Here is a 25153-nt window from a genome sequence, read left to right as displayed (position 1 = left end):
CTTAACGAAGCCTCCACCATTAGCCACCTAACCACAAACTCCTTAGTTTCTACGGGCGAAGGTCACAACCAAGCCTGCTATCAGCCAGGTTGTGCCTTAGTAGCAAGCCCAATGGGACTTTCTTCATCTTGCCTGTGCGACTAAGGCAGGTACATAACCTAGGTAATGGAAACGGAGTCCCTTACACTCGGGCTACCCTGCTCCCATCTTCACGGGATCATCGCAGTAAACTAGTATCTCTGGGCCTGCTATCAGCTCCAACCAGTAAGCCTTGGGGCTTGCTATCAGTGCCAAGTTAGTGAACTTTGGAGTCTGCTATCAGCCCTAGGCCAGTAATACCTTGGGGCTTGCTATCAACACTAAGCATTAGCCTCGACTTGCAGAGGAGAAGCTTCTCCCAAAGATTACTATAACCTTGGCAGAATGTTCCCTCCGCACGTTGGTTGCAGCGGCTGTAGTTGCTGCGGCAGTCATTTCCCGCAGCAAGTTAAAATGGCAGAACCGACAATATTAGAAATGACGGTGCTGACAAAATGCCTTTGTAACTTGGTCGCTGTAAGTTCTGCCTCTGTAACTTAGTTGCTTCGGCTTTCTCTTTCCCTCAGCAACTTTAGATGGCGGCGGAACCGACAACACTAGGAATGGCGGCTGTACCAACAATACTTGGAATGACAGCCCTGACAAAGTACTTCCGCAACTTGATCACTGTAAGTGTTGCCTCCACAACTTAATTGCTTCGATTTTCTCTTTCCCACAGCAACTTCGGATGATGGCAGGACCGACAATATTAGGAATGGCAGTGCTAAGGCAAAGTGCCTCAGTAACTTGACCATTGCATGCGTTGCCTCAGCAACTTGACCGTTGCATGTGTTCCCTCTGCAACTTCACGTAAGCATTTTTCTTCATGGAGTCTGTTTGGACCCTAGGTGGGTCGAACTTGCTTCGGCCCACTGTTGGCCCATTTCCCTTGGGCTTTAACCCATACTCTTTTAGTCATTCCTGGTCGCCTTGATAGGGCGACCTTAGCACTTGGGTCTATACTTAATGTGACAACCCTCACCACTGATTAGTGCTAATCTATGATTAAGCATGTTAACTGACTGATTGATTGAAATTCTGAACTGATTGATTGAGTGTATTAGTTTAAATGCATGTCTATCTGTTTGACTGCTAAATTATCGGCGGGGAATTATGTTTAAACTGCAAATTGAAGGCCTTATCGGCGGCCGAATCTGAAATCGAGTAATGTTTTATGCTAGTTAGAATTTATGTGATTTTATAGTATATTTAATTGAAATGTGATTTGGTATGACTAAATTGGATTAAATAAGCTAAGTTACAATAGTTGGCCTTAATCACCATTTTGCCACTTAGTGGCCCACTTCATAAAACACATTTGAGCTTTATTTCTAGCACTTTGTTCAGCCATTTCTTGAGCCTAAATCGACTAGAGAGAGAGAGAGAGATAGGAGAAATTGATTTCATCTTGTTTTGGCTTGGAGATTAAGAGAGTTGAACGAAATTTGCATAATTGAGCTTCTACATTTGAAATTGGAGACCTAAGGTAGGACATTTACCTTTTTGTTTGTGAATTCAAGTTAGTTCTTGCATGGTTCATGGTAGATAGGAGCCTAAGGTCATAAATTGGTCTTAAATTGTTGAATTGAAGCTTGAATCATGCATGCATGTACATATTCTTGCATTTTGAAGTTGATTTTCATGAAATCTTGCATGCAAGTTTACATTCTTGTTCTAGTCCTTGAGTTCATCATGGTTTTGAGTTTAATCTTGCCTTGGATCATGTTTTGAGGCATTAGAATTCACTAGAATTCATGCATGTCATATGTTCTTCATGTTCATGAAAACTTATTTGAAATTGTGTTTAATTGAACTACCTTTGGGCTTTGATTTCTCAAATTGATCTTTGAAACATGTCATATTATGAGTTTACAAGTGTTTTCTAGAAAATTAGCCCAAAAGGATCGAATTTGATGCTTTAAAGTTAAGTTTTGAACTTGAGGTTTAAATCTAGAAATTTCAGATTTTGGACTCACGCTCGAGCGGGGAACTACACGCTCGAGCGTACACACTGTGTTCTTACTGTCCGCTCGAGCGAGGAAAGTGACGCTCGTGCGGGAAATGCATGTATCCAGTACTTTGCATGTGTTTACAGTCCGCTCGAGCGAGGGAATGTACGCTCGAGCGAGGACTTGTGTATCACGCTCGAGCGTGGATCGAGCGCCCATCGAGCGTGATTTTTGTGCATCTAGTACTTTTGCAGTCCGCTTGAGCGAGGAAAGTCATGCTTGAGCGGAGCTCCTTTGTCTACATGTCCACTCGAGCGTAGAAAGCCACGCTCGAGCGAGACCCTTGTTTTCTAAAAATTCTGAAAAGTGTTTTAAAGTGCATCTTTGCATCCTCATTCCATCCTAGGCATTCCTAGGCCTAGTTTAAGGCATCTTAATGAGGATATTGATGTAGAACCACACCGAGTCAAGATAGGGACTAAGGCATTGTTTCCCAAATGTGTAACTTAGTGTGTGTTCATTCTGTAACTGTGTAGGGTTGGCATTCGGTGACGCACTAGCTTATCTGTAGCCCAGAACTCTATGAGTAACAATGGTGTAAAGATATATTCAATCATGAATATTTTTTGAATGAACCACTGTACTACTTTCTAAAATGATGTTTCTTACTGAATGAATGTTTGTCCTATTTGTGAACTGTATTCGTGGCATCCGTAGTAATTTACTATTACTGTACTGTACTGCTACTGTCACAGAGATCTCTGTCGGTTCCTATGTTTGAAACCACTACTGTTGACTGATATGATGGCTATCAACTGACTGTTCGGTCTGTTAAGATCTACTGTATTGTTTTGCCATTGGATGTACCACATATGACTATTATAGTTTCTGAATGACTGTTATGGCATGAAATATGAGCCACACACTGACTGATATACTGATAAATGACTATTTTCAATACTGAAAGGATATTCATTCTTAATCTCTTTACGCATATATTATTCATTGGGCTTTAGCTCATTGCTCATATATATATATATATGTAGGTCTTCAGGCACCGGACCGTTGCTAGAAACGTCAGGCTAAGCCCTTGTTTTGTCAAGCCAACCTTTGTGCCTCACTTCGAGGTTCCAGATCTGTTCAAGCTAAAGCTGCTTTTGGGGTGTCTCAGATTCACCCTATCTGTCTCTGTTATGTGTAGACTGAATGATATTTGTACTGTACTGTTATGGTGGGGATTTGATCCATAACCTGAATGTCTGTAAATGATGTATGTATATACTGTTTTTGTTTTGAATGTGAATATGTTATGAAAAGTCTTTTTACATTCAGACTGTCACAGCTCATTGGACATCTTTTAATTACTGTTTTGGCTTCCGCCAGCCCCTGTACTCTATATTACTGTTTTACTGTTAAGCAGGCCTTCGGTAATCTCGGATTACTAGCCGGTTACGGTGCCATAGGGGCAGGTTTGGGTCGTGACACTTAATTTGGCATTTAATTTCTGACCCTCTACATTTTTCCCCTCCGTGCGTGGGGGACACGCTCCTTGTTTCCTCTGCGTGCATGACGTCAGCAAATAACCTAAGGGTTGCGTCGATTGGGCCAAGAGTTGTATCGGTTTTCTACAGAGTCATAATGACTCTGAAAGGGTGCATTTTGACTAGTAGTCTAGGGAAGTGTGTTGGCGCCCTTTTGTTGTTTTCTTTATAAATAGTATCTTTTGGGTTCACTAGTCCCCCATTTCCACCAGTACACACTTTCTTGTCTCCTTATCTTCTTCTCTCCCTAGCCCCCACGTTCTAATGTCTTCTTCACTTTTCTTTATTCTTCTTCATGGCCAGCACAAGGTTTCTACCTGACAGGGCTGTCCCACCCCATATTGAGTGGAGGAGGGCTCCATACTTTGGGGGCCTTGCCGATCCATTCTAGAAGGCAGTTGACTCCTTTGTCTCTAATGCCCTTATTCTGGAGGAGCTTCTGCTCCCTTTTGGTGAGGCCACTTTGGATGATGCTGACATGGTGAATCCAGTCTCTGTGTTGCGGTTTTGCGTACAGCACAGTGACTTTCCCTATTTATACATCTATTACTGCCCTCAATCGGGCCCTTTGGCAGATTGGTCCCTCTAGGTCAATGATGTTATTGCGGATGACGACTTTGAGCAGCGCTTGAGGGATGCTCGTCTCTTCAATGCCGTTTTGATTTCGAGGGAGTTGTCCGTGCGCAAGGTATATACTAACATTGATATGGTCGTTTCCTGCTGGAGCCACGACACTCACACCTTCATTCTGGCCTGGGGGGAGATAACCCCAATTCTTGAAGATGTTGCCGTTCTTCTGTGCTTAAGTACCCATCGGGACCACCCTTTTGATCCAGTGTCCCCAACTGTTGCGAAACAGACTGATGTCATTACTCTCCAAGGTGCCTTTTGAGAGGCACGAAAGTATGGCTTTTGGTATGATCTCTGGACTGGGGAATTTCTCCAAGAGAGGCCCAAGAGGGACAAGACCACCTATCTCTCATGGCTGAAACATTTCTTCAAGGACCTACAACCGGTTGTGGGTGACATTACAGAAGATAGTCGCAACTCCATCATGGGGCCGGTTTACCGTGGCAACTTATACCTGGTCACCTTTGTTAGTTATTTCATCTCTTTTTTTGTTCTCCTCAGTAATCCTACTGAGAACATCAATCCGCTGGTGTTCCCTTTGGCTGTGAAACTCTGTAGCAGCAGTCAGATCCCTCTAGCTCCCCTTTTCTTGGGGAACTTATACTTCTATCTTGATTTCATTCACTCAGACATGGAGAGGTCCATGGGTCGCTATGATGTATAGAGCTTTATACACACTCAATTCTTGACCGCATTTTTCTACGAGCGATTCCCTGCTATGGGTCCCATCCCTAAAGAGCATGAGCCCTTCTTCACCGATGAAGTCCTTGATACAGAGGGTCATCCTGTCCTAGATGCAGAAGGACGACCCATCACGAGACAAGTGCGCCAATCCCTTCCTCGCATATCCAGGTGGTCTGGTGTTGGCATTAACAGACCCTTCGTGGATTACGTCAATCGCATGGAGTAGTGTGTGTTCCACCTTTTTATCCATCTTCTTCCAGGCATCTCTGTTGTTCCATTTTATTTCTCAGAGGCTCGTCATGTTGATTTCTCTCTTGACAGTGTCCGAGCCAACTCCCTTCTTGTTGTTGCTATACGACGCCTTGGGTTTCTGCCTGTATGGAACGAGGAGGACATGTCCAGCGTTGCCTATCGACCGGATAGGGTCCTTAGATAGTTTGGCATGGATCAGGGTGTCCCACATGCCCCTCTGCCTCAGACAGATTTCCATTAGAGATTCCAGTGAGTTGCTCGTGACTACACCGCTTTACTTATGGAGGGTTTAGGCCTTATGCAGCTGCCCTTGCTTGGAAAAGAAGACACCTTCACACCTAGTAATAGACTATTTTGGCACCGCAACCTCAACTCTTTTCTCAACTTTTGCAACATCAATCCAGTTGTCCCTACAATGGAACCCATTCCATAACTTGACTTATCCCTTCGTCTCCCCTCTGGTCGCGAGAAACAGACCAATGTATTTTGTTGTTTCAAGATTTTGTCCTTGCCTACGGTAAAGGAGCCTCATCCGTCTAGGGCAATGTTCGTCCAGCCTCTACAAGTTGCTCTCCCCCCTATCGGCACAACAGTATGTATGACCTGCTCTCGACTGAGGGCAGCCCAAGAGGCAGCGACATTAGTTGCTAAGGCTCGCACCTCACCAAGTAGGAAGAGACTCCAGAAGGTACTCATACTTAGAAAAATATTTTGCATTCTTCCATACTTCCTTGGGATTTTTATCTTTACTTTAGTAGTCACATGATCTTTTTCCTTTTTAGGGCCCATCGGCTATACCACCTTCGGGCCCCAGAGGTCCTTCGACTGTCATTGGACTTTCGTCGGATTCGGACGATGATGACGACCTTCTTACCACCTCAAGAGTCACCAAGCTGGGAACTCACAAAATGATACTTCGTGATATTGAAGAAGAACCAAATGTTGAGGCTAACCCAACTGCTGAGGTTGAGCCAGTTGTTGAGGTTGAGCCAGTTGTTGAGACTGAGCCAGTTGCTGAGGTTACAGACATGGAAGGAGGTCATGATGCCCCCTTTGATAAAAGTGAACGAGTTTCCCTTGTTGTAGAAGTTGCAGAGGGTGGTACAGCTGCTGAGGGCGCTCTTGTTGATTCTGTTCATTTTGACCATTCCTCTGTTGGTAGAGAGAATTTTGTTCCTGAGACTCCAAGAGAAGAGCATGGCGTAAGAGAGCCACTGTAAGTTGCACCACCTCCTTTGGAAGCTGTAGCTGGAGGTTCTTCCCAGTTCATTAAGTTTCCACTAGTTCAATGAAACACACTTTCTGCTGTCCAAGTTGCTAAGGGGGGTGTAGATGTAGCGACTGTTCCTACTCTGGACCCCCCAAGTTTGGCTTAACTTGCAGAGGCAGTTGTCAACCTAGCCACCCATGGCACTACTACTGTTGCTGATGCTTCTAACCCAGTTGCCTCAGCAACTTCTGAGCAGCTCGCTGATCTGTACCCCACTCACTTCCCTGAGGTGCCAGCTAATCTTAGGAGATCACGAGACTTTTATGTGGGCATGGACACCACTATTGTGTGAGATCTGAATGTTGAGGACTACTGTATAGACGACCTCTTTTTGGAGTGACATGATGGTGCAGGAAGCTTTGGCCTTTCTTGCGAGGTTAGTTCTCTCAGTCGCCACCCAGCATCTACACATTCCAATGTCGCTGGGCAGTCTTATTCAGGGGAGGTGTGTTGCCCTCAGACCTTTTGTCACTCTGTTAGTCTCCCTCTAGTAATTGAAGCTAGCGGCGGTGTAAGAGAGTTCCCTCAGTCCTCAGGGAAAGTTTCTTTTCTATGTTATTGGGTCTCCTCTGAAGATGCTCCCACTCTTGCCTGCATCCAGGCGCTGCACCCTGGCACCTTTACTGCTTTCAACATTTCAGGCTCAATGGTGCAGACAACGTTGTTGGAAAAACTTGCCAGTTTCATTTGCAACCTTGCCATGAAGAAGATTCTGATAGCCCCCAGTAAGTTTGTGGAGAGTGCTAAGGCTAACCTAAGCGGCTTTAAGAGGAATGGTTTGGACCTATTGTGGATGAAGGCTAGGCTTCAGGCAGTCAATGGCTTCCTTGAGCATGCAAATAATGAGGCGATGATTGCATCTTTGGAGGAGACTATCAAAGAGTGTGAGGGTGCCTTGGAGCAGCATCGGTAGAACCTAACTTGGTTCAAAGAAAAGGACTCTACGCTGGTTGCTCAGTTGTCTCAAGATGTGACCTTGATGGACTCCCTCATTAAGGGTTTGATTTGATTTATTGTGGCTTTGTTATGGCTCTTTTTCTTTGTACTTTTGCTATCTTTTTTCTTTCTTCTTTTCCCTTTGAACATTGTAATCATGCTATGAAAAACTTTGATGTTTATGAGGAGCAAAGATATTGAACAGTTGAATATTACTTTATTGCCTTCCTTTCATTGTCTTTACATAGCTTCTAAGGATAAGCAATACTCTTGTTATGAACAGAACTTCAGTATGACTAAGTTTTTACAAGGGTAAAACCAAGTATGGAAAACTTTCCCCACACTAAGTGTTTACAAGAGTAACATGTTTACTAAGTGTATGACACTTTCTTTAAACTTTGCTTTGAAAGTATTAACAAATAAACTTACAACTCTTTTTTTGAACAAAAGAAATTAAGGAAAATACTCCTTTACATACTTAGTGCTGATAGGGCCAGTTCTAAACCCATCGTCTACTCTTGTCAACTTGTAATACCCGTTGCTGCTTGCCTCAGCTACTTAATAGGGGTCTTCCCATCTGGGTGAGAACTTGGGGATTGGTTGCCCCCGCATGATTGCGTCCACTGTCTTCCATACCAAGTCCCCCTCATTGAACTCCCTGTGTTCAACATACTGATTGTAGGTGCGAGCTATGGACTGATGATACTTTTCCATTGCCCGCGAGGCCCGATCCCTTCTTTCTTCCACTGCCACTATGTCATTTTTTCTGCTGTCTGGAACTAAGTGTGCTGACATAGCCATTCTTGTTGAGGGTACTATCAACTCAACTGGTAACACAACTTCAGACCTGTATACTAGGGAAAATGGGGTTGCCTGAGTTAGCTTCCTCTTTGACGTTCTATACGCCCAGAGTGCTACGTGGAGTTGTTTAGACCATGTGCCCTCTACTTCATCTATCATTTTACTTAATATTCAGATGAGAGTCTTGTTGGTTGCTTCAACTTGTCCATTCCCTTGAGGATAGTATGGAGTAGACTTGTGGTGCTTGATCTAGCAAGCGTCCAGCAGCCTTCCTACGTTTTGTTATCAGACAACATTACTTTGGGTGTGCCAAACCTACAGATTAGGTTTTCCTTGATGAAGTTAGCCACTCCTGCCTTATCTGCTTTCCTCATTGGGATAGCCTCTACCCATTTGGTACTAACCTCAGTCGCTGCAAGTATCCATCTGTGGCCTTTGGATAGCTGCGCTATAGGACCTACTAGGTCGAATGCCCAAGTATAAAATGGGTAAGGAGTCTTCATGTTGTGTAGCTCAAGAGCCAGTGCATGTATCAAGTTCCCAAACTTCTGGCAAGATTGGCATCTCCTTACAAAGTTTTTAGCATCTTCTTCCATTGTTGGCTAGTAGTAGCCGAGGTGAATAAGATGTCCATCTAATCGTTTCCCTCTTTGATGCTCTGTCTTGTGGGCTTCCCTTAGCACTTTGTTTGTCTCATCTTTTGTTAAGCACGCCAAAGGTTCCCCTTCAAAGCTTCTGCGGTACAACTTGCCTTGGTCAAGGAAAAAGTGGAGGGCTCGCCTCTTAACTCTCACCTCTTAACTCTGATTGCATCAACTTTGTTCTCAAACAGTGTGCCATTTCCAAGGCAGTCAATATAGAGCTGCCTCCATTCTTCATTGGTTAAGAAATGGGCTTCCTTTTCTTTAGGATGAGATTGACATTTTACACATTGCCTTTATAACTCAGTACTTTCTTTTTCCATCTTTTTCCAGTAATAACCTTGCCTCTGCATTCGTCGATATAGACTGATATCTCCATCTGCGCAGGACTTAGTATGAATCTTCTTAAGTCTGTAAGTTGCTTCTTGTCTACCGATGCACCTTACTAGCAGGTTGTTGGGACCACGAAAATACAACTCTCCTTTGAAGAGTAGTGTAGACACCCCATTTTTGACCGTCCTCAAGACTTGGAAGTCACTGCTCGAACACTCGGTGATTACTTATGTTTGTGTTTCGTTTTGAGTTCCCGGAGGTCTCGGCTATGCGCCTTGCCTCAGGATCTCTCAACTCGACTGTTCTATGTTTGGTTTTGCACCAAACACTTGTGTTTTTGTTTCTGAGAGTAGAAAGTAGCTTGTTAGCTACCCCTGACACCCACCGGCCTTGGTTTGAGGCCACCGGCCATGTTTTGAGGCTACCGGCCATTGGTGAATTATACTATTGGCCGGTCGGCACTCAGTATGGCCGGCCAGTCATCTGTTTGGCCGGTGACCTCCTTTTCTGGCCGGTAGTACCTTTTTACCTTTTTCAGGCATGGTTCATGCCAGCTGTGCCAGCTGGAATGCACCAAACCTAACCCGGGGCATACATGTGGCTGTTTTGCCTTTTTTGCACCCTTTTGGTCAAAAGCTTCCTCAAGAAGCTTGCCAGCTGTCCTAGCTTCCTCAGGAAGCCTTGCCCCCTTTGACCCCCTTTTTTTGTTTAGCTTCTTTGAGAAGCTTCAAAGCTTTCCCTTGTCTATATAAGAGACCTCCCTTCTCCTTTGATTGGGTTGAGCAAAAAACCAGAGCTATACACATATATATCTGATATATATCATCCTCTCTCTCTATATCTCCCTCTCTCTCTTCATTTTATGTGTGTTTGAGGGCCTAAAGTGTGTGTTTGTTCTTAGTTTTGCACTAAAACACATAGCATTACACCTTACTTCGACTTTGAGAGACATTGAGGGTTTGTTCTTGAGGTTTTGGACTGATTTTGGTCAGAAGAGAATGGTTGAGCCTGCTGTTCTTGAAGTGTTCTTCAAGGGTAACGCTTTTGCTTTATTTTCTCCAATCTTGCATTAGCTTTTGACTTGTCTTTCATGCTGATTTAAGCTTTGTGTATAACATAAAAAAGTTCTTTTTTTTTTTTTTGTGTTTAAGATAGTTCATTAAGGTCACTTTTGTGTTTGGGGTCGTTTACCCCCTCTTAGGCCTTGTTTGGCCCCATTTTGTGCTATTTTTGGTGAGCTCCGGGACCACCTTGTTTGGGCCTCCTCACCACTGAAATCTTGAGGGATTTCAGTGGTGAGGATGGTGATTTAAGGTCCTAAGAAGGAGATGGTCATCCGCTCTCCTTGTTGTCTTGTTTGTTTGCATTTTTGGCCTTACAAAGGGGCCTATATTTGCAAACTTCTTGAGCTCAGTTCAGGCATTTTTCAGTGGGTTTTAGGACCCCCATAAGCCATTTCCTGAGTTGTTTTGGTCATGTTGAGTGTCCTTCTTGCATGTGTAGAGTAACCCTCTTATTGGCCTTTCAAAGGAGCACCTTATTCTTGCATGTATTGGACACATTTCAGTGGGTATTTGGTCATATTTTGGCATGCCTTAGATCTATTTTTGCTCGGTTTAATGGTCTCTCACATGCATCATATGCTTGCTTTGCAATCCTATGTTTTGGCCTAACATGCATCATGTTGTGAGATGACATTTTAGCATGATTTTGGTTAGGTTTCAAGAGGGTTTTAGCACTGTTTTGCCATGCTTAAGGTCTGGTTATGGTTGTTTTGATCATGTTTGCCATGATTTGTGTAGTCGTCTTGCATTCTAGCTTACTAGCCTTGGGTGTGTGGGTCACTAGTATGCTTTACTTGGCTTATTCTCATGATTTGGCATCATTGGAAACCACATTTCAGTCCATGTTCCATGTTTGCATACTTGCATTTTCCATCCCTTTCATGCCTTGAAGAGTTGATGGCTTACGCTCCATGTTTAGGCCCTTGTGCATGCATGCTTGTGTGTGCGTTTTCATGCCTTTGTTGCATCATCTTGGCCACTGATTTGGGCCTATTTGAGAGCTGCCCATTTTGGTTTAAGACCATTCCCACATGTCGTTGCATGCTCATCCATCTTGCATGCTTGTTAGTTTGCATAACCTGCATGCTTGCATATTTACATTGCTTGTTCACATGCTCATATTGCATGCTTAGCTTCCATGCCTAGGTTGCATAACATTAAGCATACATGCTTTGCCTCTTGAATTGAGTATGATAGAGGTTGAGTTCATTGTGTGTTTGTGTGCAATATATTTGACATTAAAATGCACAACTTGGTTTCTTGGGCCATCACGCATTGAAATGCGCGATTGGTGGTCCGAGAATCGAGCACCATACCCCTTTGAGTCTTAAATATGATAAGGGATGTGGTGGTGCATACATTTGCTTGAAATGCATTGCCATGCCATGTTTTGCCCTCTGCTGCTGTCAAAACAGGTTCTGCAGGAATATTTGGCCGGTCGACTACATGGAGTGCCGACCGACCAATTATTGATGGCCGAGAGCTCAACAAATGGCCGATGACCATCCGGACATGGCCGGTGGTGTTCCCACTTGGTCGGTGGTGCTCCATAGTGTCCATGGAGCATACCTTGGGAGTTGTGCAATTTTCAGAAGAGCATAGCAGGGAAAACAGAGGCAAACTTGTGCATGGCGTTGGATTTCCGAGCAAACCCGAGCACGCACGCATGGAACCCTCTTCCCGAGGCCTTTTACCGCATACTTAGCTTAGTTAATTTGCTTAATTAATTAGGTGGACTGTAATATTTAATTAGCTTGTAGGTTAATTAATTTGTATTATTCTTTTGGTCCCTCCGGGCGAGAGCGAATGTGTAATAAGTGTGCGTGAGTGTGTGCATGTCTTCCAACCCCACGTCTTTCTTCCCATTTATTTACTAGCTTTCGATGGTTAGTCTAGGGCATGTTTCAACTAGCATACAGTATGATAGCATGTTTTCATCCATTCATTCGTTTCGCATGCACCGGGCTCGGCGCATCATTCTAACTGCATTTGTATTTCAATTCCAAATTGAATACATGTTATCTGTCGCATTTCACATGTCATTGTAGATTAGCCGAGCCTATCATAGTTGCATTTTGCATGTGTTGCATTAGCCATCTTAACATGAACTAGGACCACGCATATGATTACTAACTAGTTTCTGTTTTGGCTTGGAGTACTAGGTACGTTCTTATGCTTTAACATCCTTGCATGCGTGTGAGCGTTGCCATGACAGCATGATTACCATGAGGCTAGTTGCTTATATGATATAACTGCTTGAATGCCTGTGGATGGAGGTTGAATTACCTAAATTGGAATAATGCATTAAAACTGTGAGTTTTAAGCCCACTAGATAGTGGCAAAACCATCTTTTCTAAAGCCCACTTGAGGGTGGCAAAATCTTCATTTTAGCCTACTTGCGAGTAGCAAACCATTTTGAAAACAAGCATGAAATGTTTTGTTCCAATTTAGGCGATTTGGTCTATACTTGTTTGCTGTGCGCATAACATTGTAATTCTAGGCTAATAACCGGAATAAGAACACATAACGTTTTCAAAAACGGATATCGCGGTTAGTAGAGGCCGATCTTCGGATCGGGCGAGAGGGGGTGCTCATAGCTGACCTTCCCCAATCGTACCCGAGCTCTCGAGCCGAGGCAACTTTGGTTATGACGGACACGTGGCCTTTGGCACCGAGTCAGGTTTTCCTAAATTCCCCCATAAGAAATATTTAGGTGGCGACTCTGTATCTGGCAAAGCAGTCCATGTTTGGCACTTCTTTTCTAAAAATATGTTTTCCAAAATGATTTGCCAGATTTGGACTCTTTGGTTCAGATTTAGGACTGTGACAATTTGAGAGTCCGAACTGGAGTGAACCCAATATGAACAGAACGGGACTTGTCCTCCCGGGGCGTTCGGGAACGTCTACAGTTTCTGGCGACTCTGCTGGGGATTTTAGAGAGCTTGACTCGAACTCATGATATCCTGTTTTGATTTCATTTATGTGTCTCTTTGCATTGCATATGCATTGGTGCGCCTAGGACACCGTGTTTGCCATCTGCCATTCCTGAACGGTTTGCCGGAGGCTTGACTTTGTTAAAGCATGCCATAAGGCTGACCGGTTGTGGGCTCTGATAGTATGGGAACACAAACCACGGTTTTACCGGGGCACCCTTTTCGACCATTCGACCTAGTGCATATCGAAATCCATAGTGACTATTCCAAGCTAGGACAGGCTGCTTACCCGATATTAGGTTGTTTAAAACCGCTGTGTGCGTAGTGAAACCCTAGCTCCTGACAAAATAGGACAGGGAAACCCTACCCCAACATAGGGGTGTTTTGGCTCTCACTTATCTGCTATGTGCTTTAGAGTTGGCCTCTACAGGATTGCATGTATCAGTTTGCAAGTTTGAGTATCAGGCCTGTGGGCATCAGGATCAGTATTTGGGGAATCAGTTTTACTTGAGGGTATCAGTTTACAGGCAAAATTTTGAGGCAGAATTCAGTAGAGGGCACAGTCATCCTAGTATGCTCATATCTGTTTTGGTGAAATTAGGCTGAGGTGCTGTCTCTTTTCTCTTTTGCTAGGTGGTCCTGGAACCATAGCTTCAGAAGGCTCTGATATCCCCCGAGGTTCATTGGACTTGTGCTGATAGACTTTGTCGGGTCAGAGATTCAATTCAAGGGCAATCAGTGTTCCTTTGCCAGAGGCAGCATAAAAGGGTCAGTCAGGCACAGATCACCAGTTCAGCAGTTCCCAGATCAGTGGCCCTTATCCACCCCACCAGTGAACAGTCAGGCTGAGGCCTCAGTTTTTATCACAGAGATAGATATACCAGTCAGTCAGTCGGAATAACAGAACATGGCAGGAATGGAGGAAATGATGCGTCAACTCCAAGAGAGCATGAAAACCATGCAGCAGGATACTGCTCGTCAAGCAGAATTTGCCAAACAGCAGGCTGAGAGCATGGCTCAACAGGCAGATTTAATTGCCCGGCTGCAGCAGCAAATAGGAGCATCTGCTTCACATCAGGCTCCTCCCCCACCCAGAGTTCCAACACTCGGGGAGACAGCTAATGTCCAGGAAGATACGGACATTCCGACAGGGCCACATCCGCCCCCGATCCTACCCCAGCTATCTAAAGCACCGATCAACCTGCCGGATTCACCCTTTGAGTTCGAGTTAGACCCTACAGCGCTGAAGGTGAGCAAGCTAGAAAAGATGTTCAAGAAATCTCAGAGAGTAAAGTCCATTCCGGACATTGAGGACGGGTATACCGACGCAGCTGTGACGCTGCCAGACAGATTTAAGATGCCACACATTGACCGATTTGATGGATATGGGGATCCCATGTTGCAGCTCCGGTTGTTTTCGGACATACTAAGGCCGATAGGCCTCACCAGACTACAGAAAATTTCATTATTTGGCCGGACCCTGTCGGGCGTGGCAGCCTTCTGGTACGCAAAATTGGAAGATGATATCAAGAGGAATTGGGATGAGATGGCCGAGGCCTTCGTTGCACAATACTCATATAACACGCAAATCGAAATTACGACCCGTGATCTTGAGACGATGAGGCAGGAGCCTAAGGAGAGCTTCTCAGAATTCGTGGCCCGCTGGAGGGCCAAAGCCTCAATGATGACCATTAGGCCTACGGGTATATCGACGCAGCTGTGATGCTACCGGACAGATTTAAGATGCCACACATCGACTGATTTGATGGATCTGGGGATCCCATGGTGCATCTCCAGTTATTTTCGGACATACTAAGGCCGATGGGCCTCACCAGACTACAGAAACTTTCATTATTTGGCCGGACCCTGTCGGGCGTGGCAGCCTTCTGGTACGCAAAATTGGAAGATGATATCAAGAGGAATTGGGATGAGATGGCCGAGGCCTTCGTTGCACAATACTCGTATAACACGCAAATCGAGATTACGACCCATGATCTTGAGACGACGAGGTAGGAGCCTAAGGAGAGCTTCTCAGAATTCATGGCCCGCTGGAGGGCCAAAGCCTCAATGATGACCATTAGGCCTACGGGTATATCGACGCAGCTGTGATGCTACCGGACAAATTTAAGATGCCACACATCGACTGATTTGATGGATCTGGGGATCCCATGGTGCATCTCCAGTTATTTTCGGACATACTAAGGCCGATGGGCCTCACCAGACTACAGAAACTTTCATTATTTGGCCGGACCCTGTCGGGCGTGGCAGCCTTCTGGTACGCAAAATTGGAAGATGATATCAAGAGGAATTGGGATGAGATGGCCGAGGCCTTCGTTGCACAATACTCGTATAACACGCAAATCGAGATTACGACCCATGATCTTGAGACGACGAGGCAGGAGCCTAAGGAGAGCTTTTCAGAATTCATGGCCCGCTGGAGGGCCAAAGCCTCAATGATGACCATTAGGCCAATGGATAAGGATCAAATACGGATGGTTGTGCGTAACCTCCAGCCCAAACTAATGCAGAAAATGATCGTGCTCCCCTTCCCTACCTTTTAGATTTGCATGAGATGGGAGTACAGATCGAGGATGCCATGAAGCAGGGCCTTATTGACCAGGAGAAGGAGCAGCCTAGGCGGGCATTTTCCCGCAGTTCAAATGCGACCACCAGTGGTGATGCGGCCGCAAGATTTTCTGAAGTGGGCACGGTCACCACCACCACATCAAAAACAGCTACCCCATTCACCGGTGCGTCCGGAAATAGCTCACAGACGGCCAAATATCCACCCCGAGTCAAGAGGGTTTTCACCCCACTTTATATGCCTTTGTCAAAGGCTCTAGAGGTCTTAATCCGGAAAGGACATCTGAAACTGTTGGAACAACGGCCTCTACCCGATCATCTCCCTCCAAAGCATGACCAGACTAAGTATTGTGCCTACCATCAACAAACCGGTCATGAGACCGATAGCTGCTTTCGTCTGTGCCATGATGTACAAGATTTGTTTGACAACAAGGTCATTGCCGCACCAGCTCAGCAAAGTCTATCACCACTGGATCAGTGAACTTAGGGGATTGTACAAATATGTGATCAGGGGATGAACCACCTGCGGGTGGCACTCAGTTTACTCCAGATGTGGCGTTTGGCACGCACTGTTTTGAGCATTTGCGAATGCTAGTTTTGTACTTTCTGACTTGGGTATTGGGTCAGTCTTGTCATTTTGTATTGAGTTAGTCTTTTCATACTGAGTCAGTCGGGTCTGTCCTGTTGTATCGAGTCAGTCCTGTTTTGTTAGAGTCGGGTGATTTCGGGGGTGTTACCTCGGACATCATTTGCTTGTTTTGTGTTTGTCTTTTTGCCATTTTTTGAGCCTGTTTCTGCCTTGGAGCCAGTTATGCCAACAGATCTGAATAAAACAGCAGTGATTTTCACACTCTTGTGTTTGCTTCTGCCTTGCGCCAGTTGTGCCAGAAATTTTGAATGAAACGACAGTGCTTTTCACCTGCTCTTTTGTGCCTTAAACTCATTGCATTGACCTAAGTTTTTAAAACCTTTTGAACGCTGCGGTGAAAACAAAGAGGAAGGAATTCCTCGGGATTTGCAAAACTTTGATCAAATTGAGAGAAAGAGAGGCGTGCTAAGCCCTTAATGATTGAAATCATTCTTGTCGGCGTGAGTACTGAGAAGGACCCTGGCTTGATCCAGACTGGTTCCACACTATCTTCAGCGCGAGCGATTTGTCGCTTCTTTAAAAACTTTCAAAAACAAAATGTTTTGCGTGATCTTACGAAGACCTGTGTGGAATCGCTCTTGAGATTGTGCAGCTTAGAATCGCTCTCAGCCTCAAGATTTAAGCCCTTGCTTTAAAACCTTGAACCACAATTCGAAGTGTTCAACGATCGACCATCAAGGGAGGCCTGTGTGGCTAGATTGGAAGCAGCCCTCGAGCAAGAGGCATCAAAGTCAGATCAAGAAGATCAGATCTCATCAGAAGAAGCTTGTAAAGCTAGAACAAAAGCACCCCTCTAACTAGAGGCAAAAATGTCCGATGTGCTCGAAGAGCCGAAGATGGGTCCTTCAGTGAATCAATACAGCAGTCATTTTCCTAGACTCAGATGACTTCAGGATCTCAAAACCATTTGGCATGGACTTGTTACATTTTTACCCTTTAAGAGGCTCGCTGGGCTGAAAACCCCGAAGGGCGACCCAGGCAAAAGTTAGAGCAAGAGAAAATACAAAAAAAATGCAAAAGAAATGAAAAGAGAAAAATAAAAAAAATGAGAAAAAAAAGAGAAAAAAGAAAAGAAAAGAATTGAAAAAGGAAAGAAGAACAAAGCTCGCAAGGTCGAAAACCCGCAACGGGCGCCTTGGCAAACGTTAGAGTGCAAAAGGAGAGGTTAATACCCGAGTGTACCTTAACCCGAACTACGTAAGGCTTGATTCCCATGTTTGGGATACGTAGGCAACTTCATCTTGAAGTCCAGCCACAAACACTTGGAATTCGACCATGCCCATGTAATGGTTTTGACCATCATTATCTTCTCTGTATCTGAGAATTTGGTTGTGTTCGTCACTCTGAGGACTGACTATAATGCGCTGTGGTGCCATTCAAACAAGGGGCAACTTTCCGTTGCCATTCAATGCGCTGCGGTGCCGTCCAAACAAGGGGCAACTTTCCGTTGCCATGCAGTGTCCTCCAAGCAAGGGGCAATTTTCCTTCAGATCTAAGGTTGTGCATTTCAAGAGTAGGTTCCGTGCTCGTTGAGCAGTGGTCGTTTGTGAAAATAGTTTTTGAGAATTTTTACTGAGGTTGACTAAGTCTCTCGAAAATTATTCAATTTTTCCAAAACTGAACCATTTCTTGGACCTAAGACAGGAAAATTTTCAGTGCTCACAACCAGACTTGCACGATTTTAAATCAGAAAATCGAACAAACATGTTAATCTAACTCTCATGTTGGTCAAAATTGTTTTAGTAGAAAGCCAAAACCAAAAAATGGTCAAAATAATGAACTAGGGGCACAATTGAGTCAAGCTTCCTGTCTTTTCCCTGTTGTCATTGCATTTTCCAGAAAGGGCACCATACTTGCCAAGAAGGACACTTTACCTGCCGGAAAAAGGCACCACTGAAGCTGACCACAACAGGGGAGAAAGTTCTCACATCCTCCAAGCAACGAGGTTTCAAGTCAAGTGCGATGCATGAACTGGAATGGACCAAGATATTCCACTCCCTTATCTGGACAGATCTGATCACGTCCAAACTCCCCAGCAAAGCATCGTCAACCGATGCTAGCTGCAGATTTGCTACACACCCAGTTGTAGCGCAGCCTCTCTGTGGGAGAAACTCACTGTTGTGAACAAGATTGAGAATCTAGCGGAATGCTAGGGGCAAGAGCCCACAACTTTCTGTTTATCCATCAATCACCCAGGGGAGGGATAGAAAAATGAGAGATTGAAGAATAGAGAGATGTGCGTTGAGAGAAAAAGTGAGGAAAAGGGCTTTTTTTTTTCCAGAAAAATAGAGCTTAAGGGCCGAGTGATGTGAGAATCACAAATGAGAAAGGGTGGGAAACAATACCTAGAGAAACAGGCTCCCTGTGCACGTCTGAGTGTCGTGTCTTTTTGTTTTATCTCGATTCTTGTTTTGAGTCGTTTCGAGTGTTACTCGATGTGTTTAGGTTGTTTACCGTTTGTTTTTCGTTGTTGAGTCGTAGTGCGTTGTGTTCAGTCGTAGGCTCAATACCCAGTTGAGAACTTATTCTCACTCTCAATTTTAAATCGTTTTGTGCTCAGAGTGCCCTGCCATTCTCCACATTTGTGCAAAATAGGATTTTGTTCTTTCATAAAACCGCAGGGTTCAACCCAGGTCATGTCAGAACAGTAAAACCAGGACCTATTTGAAGCTATATGGGTTCCAGACTACAAAGCAAAAGAAAAGAGGGAAAATTTCGGGTATCTGAGTTTGTTTCAACTTTAGTAAGTTCCGAGACTACATTCCGTGTGTACCTTTTCAAGTCTTGCCAATGCTCTGAAGTATGAGTGTGTCTCTACCTCAAGCTCAAGATCAAGTCTGCTTCAAGCCAGAATGGCAATTAGAAGTGCTCTCCTCGAGTACCATTTCGTGCCAGGGACATCTTGGCTGTGTCTGCAATGAGTTCCTAGGAGACCAACTGTGACGATGGAAACTAGAGTTCGAATGGCTGATGCCTAGAATGTAAAGGTTCGGGATTTCTGGGACTAAAAGTTTGGTTTAAAATACCCAGGGGTGTATCCCCTGCTTGAAATCTGTATGGAAGCCCCATAGGTTGAGATAGTGTGTATGCACCTCAATTTTGGATACTGAACCAACCTAGTTTGTCACCCCGTTGGAGAATAGGGCAAGTTGTGAACATGATCAGGAAGAAAGGCAACATCCAAAGTGTTTTACGCGAAGAACCCTTGTCAGTATTTCAGAGCCTTTGTACTATGAGTTGAAGGTAAGTGTTCGAAGAGCACAAGGGGAGATCCCCGTCAGAGAAGAGCGGTTCACCACTACTCACCTCATGAGGTGCTTTCGAAAGTGCCGCTACGCTTGTTTATTGCGTTCCTTAAACATTATGCATTGTATTGCATTGTACCTATCAAGTTTCTTTCTCACTCATGCACGATATTGTATGTACGGTTCATTCAAAGAAGTTCCGTTCGAGATCATTTATTTAGTGTATCAATCACACTTCATCACACTTCGTTTATTTAGTGTATCAATCACACTCTCCTCACTTAGTGTATCAATCACACATATTCTCATTTTCTGTATCTATCATACACATTCTCATTTTCTGTATCTATCACACACATTCTCATTTTCCGTATCTATCACGCACATTCTCGTTTTGTGTATCAATCACACTTCACATTTAGTATATCAATCATACTCTGTTCACATAGTGCATCTATCACACTTTGTGTTCACATTTAGTATATCGACCATACGCTGTTCACATAGTGCATCTATCACACTTTGTGTTCATTTTCAGTATATCAATCATACTCTGTTCACTGAGTGCATCTATCACACTTCGTGTTCACATTTAGTATGTCAATCATACTCTGTTCACTAAGTGCATCTATCACACTTCGTGTTCACATTTAGTATATCAATCATACTCTGTTCACATAGTGCATCTATCACACTTTGTGTTCACATTTAGTATATCAATCATACTCTGTTCACATAGTGCATCTATCACACTTTGTGTTCACATTTAGTATATCTATCATACTATGTTCACTAAGTGCATCTACCACACTTTGTGTTCACCTTTAGTGTATCTATCATACTTGTTCACTAAGTGCATCTATCACACTTCGTGTTCACCTTTAGTATATCTATCATACTTTATTCACTAAGTGCATCTATCACACTTCGTGTTCACCTTTAGTGTCCATCATACTTGTTCACTAAGTGCATCTATCACACTTCGTGTTCACCTCTAGTATATCAATCATACTTTGTTCACTAAGTGCATCTATCACACTTCGTGTTCGCCTTTAGTATATCTATCATACCTGTTCACTAAGTGCATCTATCACGCTTCGTGTTCACATTTTGTATATCTATCATACTCTGTTCACTAAGTGCATCTATCACACTTTGTGTTCACATTTAGTATATCAATCATACTCTGTTCACATAGTGCATCTATCACACTTCGTGTTCACATTTACTATATCTATCATACTTTGTTCACTAAGTGCATCTATCACACATCGTGTTCACCTTTAGTATATCCATCATACTTGTTCACTAAGTGCATTTATCATACTTCATGTTCACTCTTAGTATATCTATCATATTTTGTTCACTTGGTGCATCTATCACACTTTGTGTCCATGTTTAGTGTATCAATCACACTTCATCACCTTTTGTGTATCCATCACACTTTGTTTGCTTAGTGCGTCTAGTACACTTTGCGTTCACCCTTGTGTATCTATCACACGCTCGCCTAGCGTATCCATCACACTTTGCTTCATATAGTGTATCCATCACACTCGCTTCACTTTGTGTATCTATCACACGCTTACCTAATCCATCTATTACACTTTGTTCACTTTGTGTATCTATCACACGTGCTCACTTTTGTGTATCTATCATACACGTTCACTTTGTGTATCTATCACACTATACTTACTTTGAGTATCTATCACACGTTCGCTTTGTATGTCTATCACACTTTACTTGCTTTGTGTGTCTATCACACGCTCGTTTTGTGTATCTATCACACTATGCTCACTTAGTGTATCTATCGCACATGCTTACTCACTTTGTGTATCTATCGCACATGTTCGTGAAGATTTCACAATTTTCAAACCGGCTTCGCGTAGCGTATAAGTCCAATTATCAAAGTCTTCCTGCATATCATTTGCATCCTGCCCCTGAACTACGCTGGTTTGATTCCTTGCAAAGGGATACGTAGGCAGCCTGCGGGCACAACCATTTATTTATCGGTATTTTGATTGTTTGTCCAAGTCTTCGGCCTTGTCAAAAATGGGTCGTCTCTGGGCTTTGACATTCGCTCTCGTCACTTCTTGACTTTTGAGTTCTGTCAAAGAAAGATAACTGTAGACACCCAATTTCTGACCGTCCTCAAGACTTGGACGTCACCGCTCGAACACTCGGTGATTACTCATGTTTGTGTTTCGTTTTGAGTTCCCGGAGGTCTCGGCTACGCGCCTTGCCTCAGGATCTCTCAACTCGACTGTTCTATGTTTGGTTTTGCACCAAACACTTGTGTTTTTGCTTCTGAGGGTAGAAAGTAGTTTGTTAGCTACCCCTGACACCCACCGGCCTTGGTTTGAGGCCACCGGCCATGTTTTGAGGCTACCTGCCATTGGTGAATTATACCATTGGCCGATCGGAACTCAGTATGGCCGGCCGGTCATCTGTTTGGCCGGTGACCTCCTTTTCAGGCCGGTAGCACCTTTTTACCTTTTTCAGGCATGGTTCATGCCAGCTGTGCCAGCTGGAATGCACCAAACCTGCCCCGGGGCATACATGTGACTATTTTGCCCTTTTTGCACCCTTTTGGTCAAAGCTTCTTGAGGAAGCTTGACCCTTGGTCAAAGCTTCCTCAAGAAGCTTTCCAGCTGTCCTAGCTTCCTCAGGAAGCCTTGACCCCTTTGCCCCCTTTGACCCCTTTGACCCCTTTTTTTGTTTAGCTTCTTTGAGAAACTTCAAAGCTTTCCCTTGTCTATATAAGAGACCTCCCTTCTCCTTTGATTGGGTTGAGCAAAAGATCAGAGCTATACACATATATATCTGATATATATCATCCTCTCTCTCTATATCTCCCTCTCTCTCTTCATTTTGTGTGTGTTTGAGGGCCTAAAGTGTGTGTTTGTTCTTAGTTTTGCACTAAAACACATAGCATTACACCTTACTTCGACTTTGAGAGACATTGAGGGTTTGTTCTTGAGGTTTTGGACTGATTTTGGTCAGAAGAGAGTGGCTGGGCTTGCTGTTCTTGAAGTATTCTTCAAGGGTAACACTTTTGCTTTATTTTCTCCAATCTTGCATTAGCTTTTGACCTGTCTTGCATACTGATTTAAGCTTTGTGTATAACATAAAAAAGTTCTTTTTTTTTTTTGTGTGTTTAAGATAGTTCATTAAGGTCACTTTTGTGTTTGGGGTCGTTTACCCCCTCTTAGGCCTTGTTTGGCCCCATTTTGTGCTATTTTTGGTGAGCTCCGGGACCACCTTGTTTGGGCCTCCTCACCACTGAAATCTTGAGGGATTTCAGTGGTGAGGATGGTGATTTAAGGTCCTAAGAAGGAGATAGTCATCCGCTCTCCTTGTTGTCTTGTTTGTTTGCATTTTTGGCCTTACAAAGGGGCCTATATTTGCAAACTTTTTGAGCTCGGTTCAGGCATTTTTTAGTGGGTTTTAGGACCCCCATAAGCCATTTCTCGAGTTGTTTTGGTCATGTTGAGTGTCCTTCTTGCATGTGTAGAGTAACCCTCTTATTGGCCTTTCAAAGGAGCACCTTATTCTTGCATGTATTGGACACATTTCAGTGGGTATTTGGTCATATTTTGGCATGCCTTAGATCTATTTTTGCTCAGTTTAATGGTCTCTCACATGCATCATATGCTTGCTTTGCAATCCTATGTTTTGGCCTAACATGCATCATGTTGTGAGATGACATTTTAGCATGATTTTGGTTAGGTTTCAAGAGGGTTTTAGCACTGTTTTGCCATGCTTAAGGTCTGGTTATGGTTGTTTTGATCATGTTTGCCATGATTTGTGTAGTCGTCTTGCATTCTAGCTTACTAGCCTTGGGTGTGTGGGTCACTAGTATGCTTTACTTGGCTTATTCTCATGATTTGGCATCATTGGAAACCACATTTCAGTCCATGTTCCATGTTTGCATACTTGCATTTTCCATCCCTTTCATGCCTTGAAGAGTTGATGGCTTACGCTCCATGTTTAGGCCCTTGTGCATGCATGCTTGTGTGTGCGTTTTCATGCCTTTGTTGCATCATCTTGGCCACTGATTTGGGCCTATTTGAGAGTTGCCCATTTTGGTTTAAGACCATTCCCACATGTCGTTGCATGCTCATCCATCTTGCATGCTTGTTAGTTTGCATAACCTGCATGCTTGCATATTTACATTGCTTGTTCACATGCTCATATTGCATGCTTAGCTTCCATGCCTAGGTTGCATAACATTAAGCATACATGCTTTGCCTCTTGAATTGAGTATGATAGAGGTTGAGTTCATTGTGTGTTTGTGTGCAATATATTTAACATTAAAATGCACAACTTGGTTTCTTGGGCCATCACGCATTGAAATGCGCGATTGGTGGTCCGAGAATCGAGCACCATACCCCTTTGAGTCTTAAATATGATAAGGGATGTGGTGGTGCATACATTTGCTTGAAATGCATTGCCATGCCATGTTTTGCCCTCTGCTGCTGTCAAAACAGGTTTTGCAGGAATATTTGGCCGGTTGACTACATGGAGTGCCGACCGACCAATTATTGATGGCCGAGAGCTCAACAAATGGCCGATGACCATCCGTACATGGCCGGTGGTGTTCCCACTTGGTCGGTGGTGCTCCATAGTGTCCATGGAGCATACCTTGGGAGTTGTGCAATTTTCAGAAGAGCATAGTAGGGAAAATAGAGGCAAACTTGTGCATGGCGTTGGATTTCCGAGCAAACCCGAGCACGCACGCATGGGACCCTCTTCCCGAGGCCTTTTACCGCATACTTAGCTTAGTTAATTTGCTTAATTAATTAGGTGGACTGTAATATTTAATTAGCTTGTAGGTTAATTAATTTGTATTATTCTTTTGGTCTCTTCGGGCGAGGGCGAATGTGTAATAAGTGTGCGTGAGTGTGTGCATGTCTTCCAACCCCACGTCTTTCTTTCCTTTTATTTACTAGCTTTCGATGGTTAGTCTAGGGCATGTTTTAACTAGCATACAGTATGATAGCATGTTTTCATCCATTCATTCGTTTCGCATGCACCGGGCTCGGCGCATCATTCTAACTGCATTTGTATTTCAATTCCAAATTGAATACATGTTATCTGTCGCATTTCACATGTCATTGTAGATTAGCCGAGCCTATCATAGTTGCATTTTGCATATGTTGCATTAGCCATCTTAACATGAACTAGGACCACGCATATGATTACTAACTAGTTTCTGTTTTGGCTTGGAGCACTAGGTAAGTTCTTATGCTTTAACATCCTTGTATGCGTGTGAGCGTTGCCATGACAGCATGATTACCATGAGGCTAGTTGCATATGTGATATAACTGCTTGAATGCCTGTGGATGGAGGTTGAATTACCTAAATTGGAATAATGCATTAAAACTGTGAGTTTTAAGCCCACTAGATAGTGGCAAAACCATCTTTTCTAAAGCCCACTTGAGGGTGGCAAAATCTACATTTTAGCCTACTTGCGAGTAGCAAACCATTTTGAAAACAAGCATGAAATGTTTTGTTCCAATTTAGGCGATTTGGTCTATACTTGTTTGCTGTGCGCATAACATTGT

This window comes from Camellia sinensis, chromosome 12 (genome assembly GCF_055761805.1).
Source record: "Camellia sinensis isolate YWXY chromosome 12, ASM5576180v1, whole genome shotgun sequence".
In the NCBI taxonomy this organism is placed as follows: Eukaryota; Viridiplantae; Streptophyta; class Magnoliopsida; order Ericales; family Theaceae; genus Camellia; species Camellia sinensis.
This window is presented reverse-complemented; position numbering follows the sequence as displayed.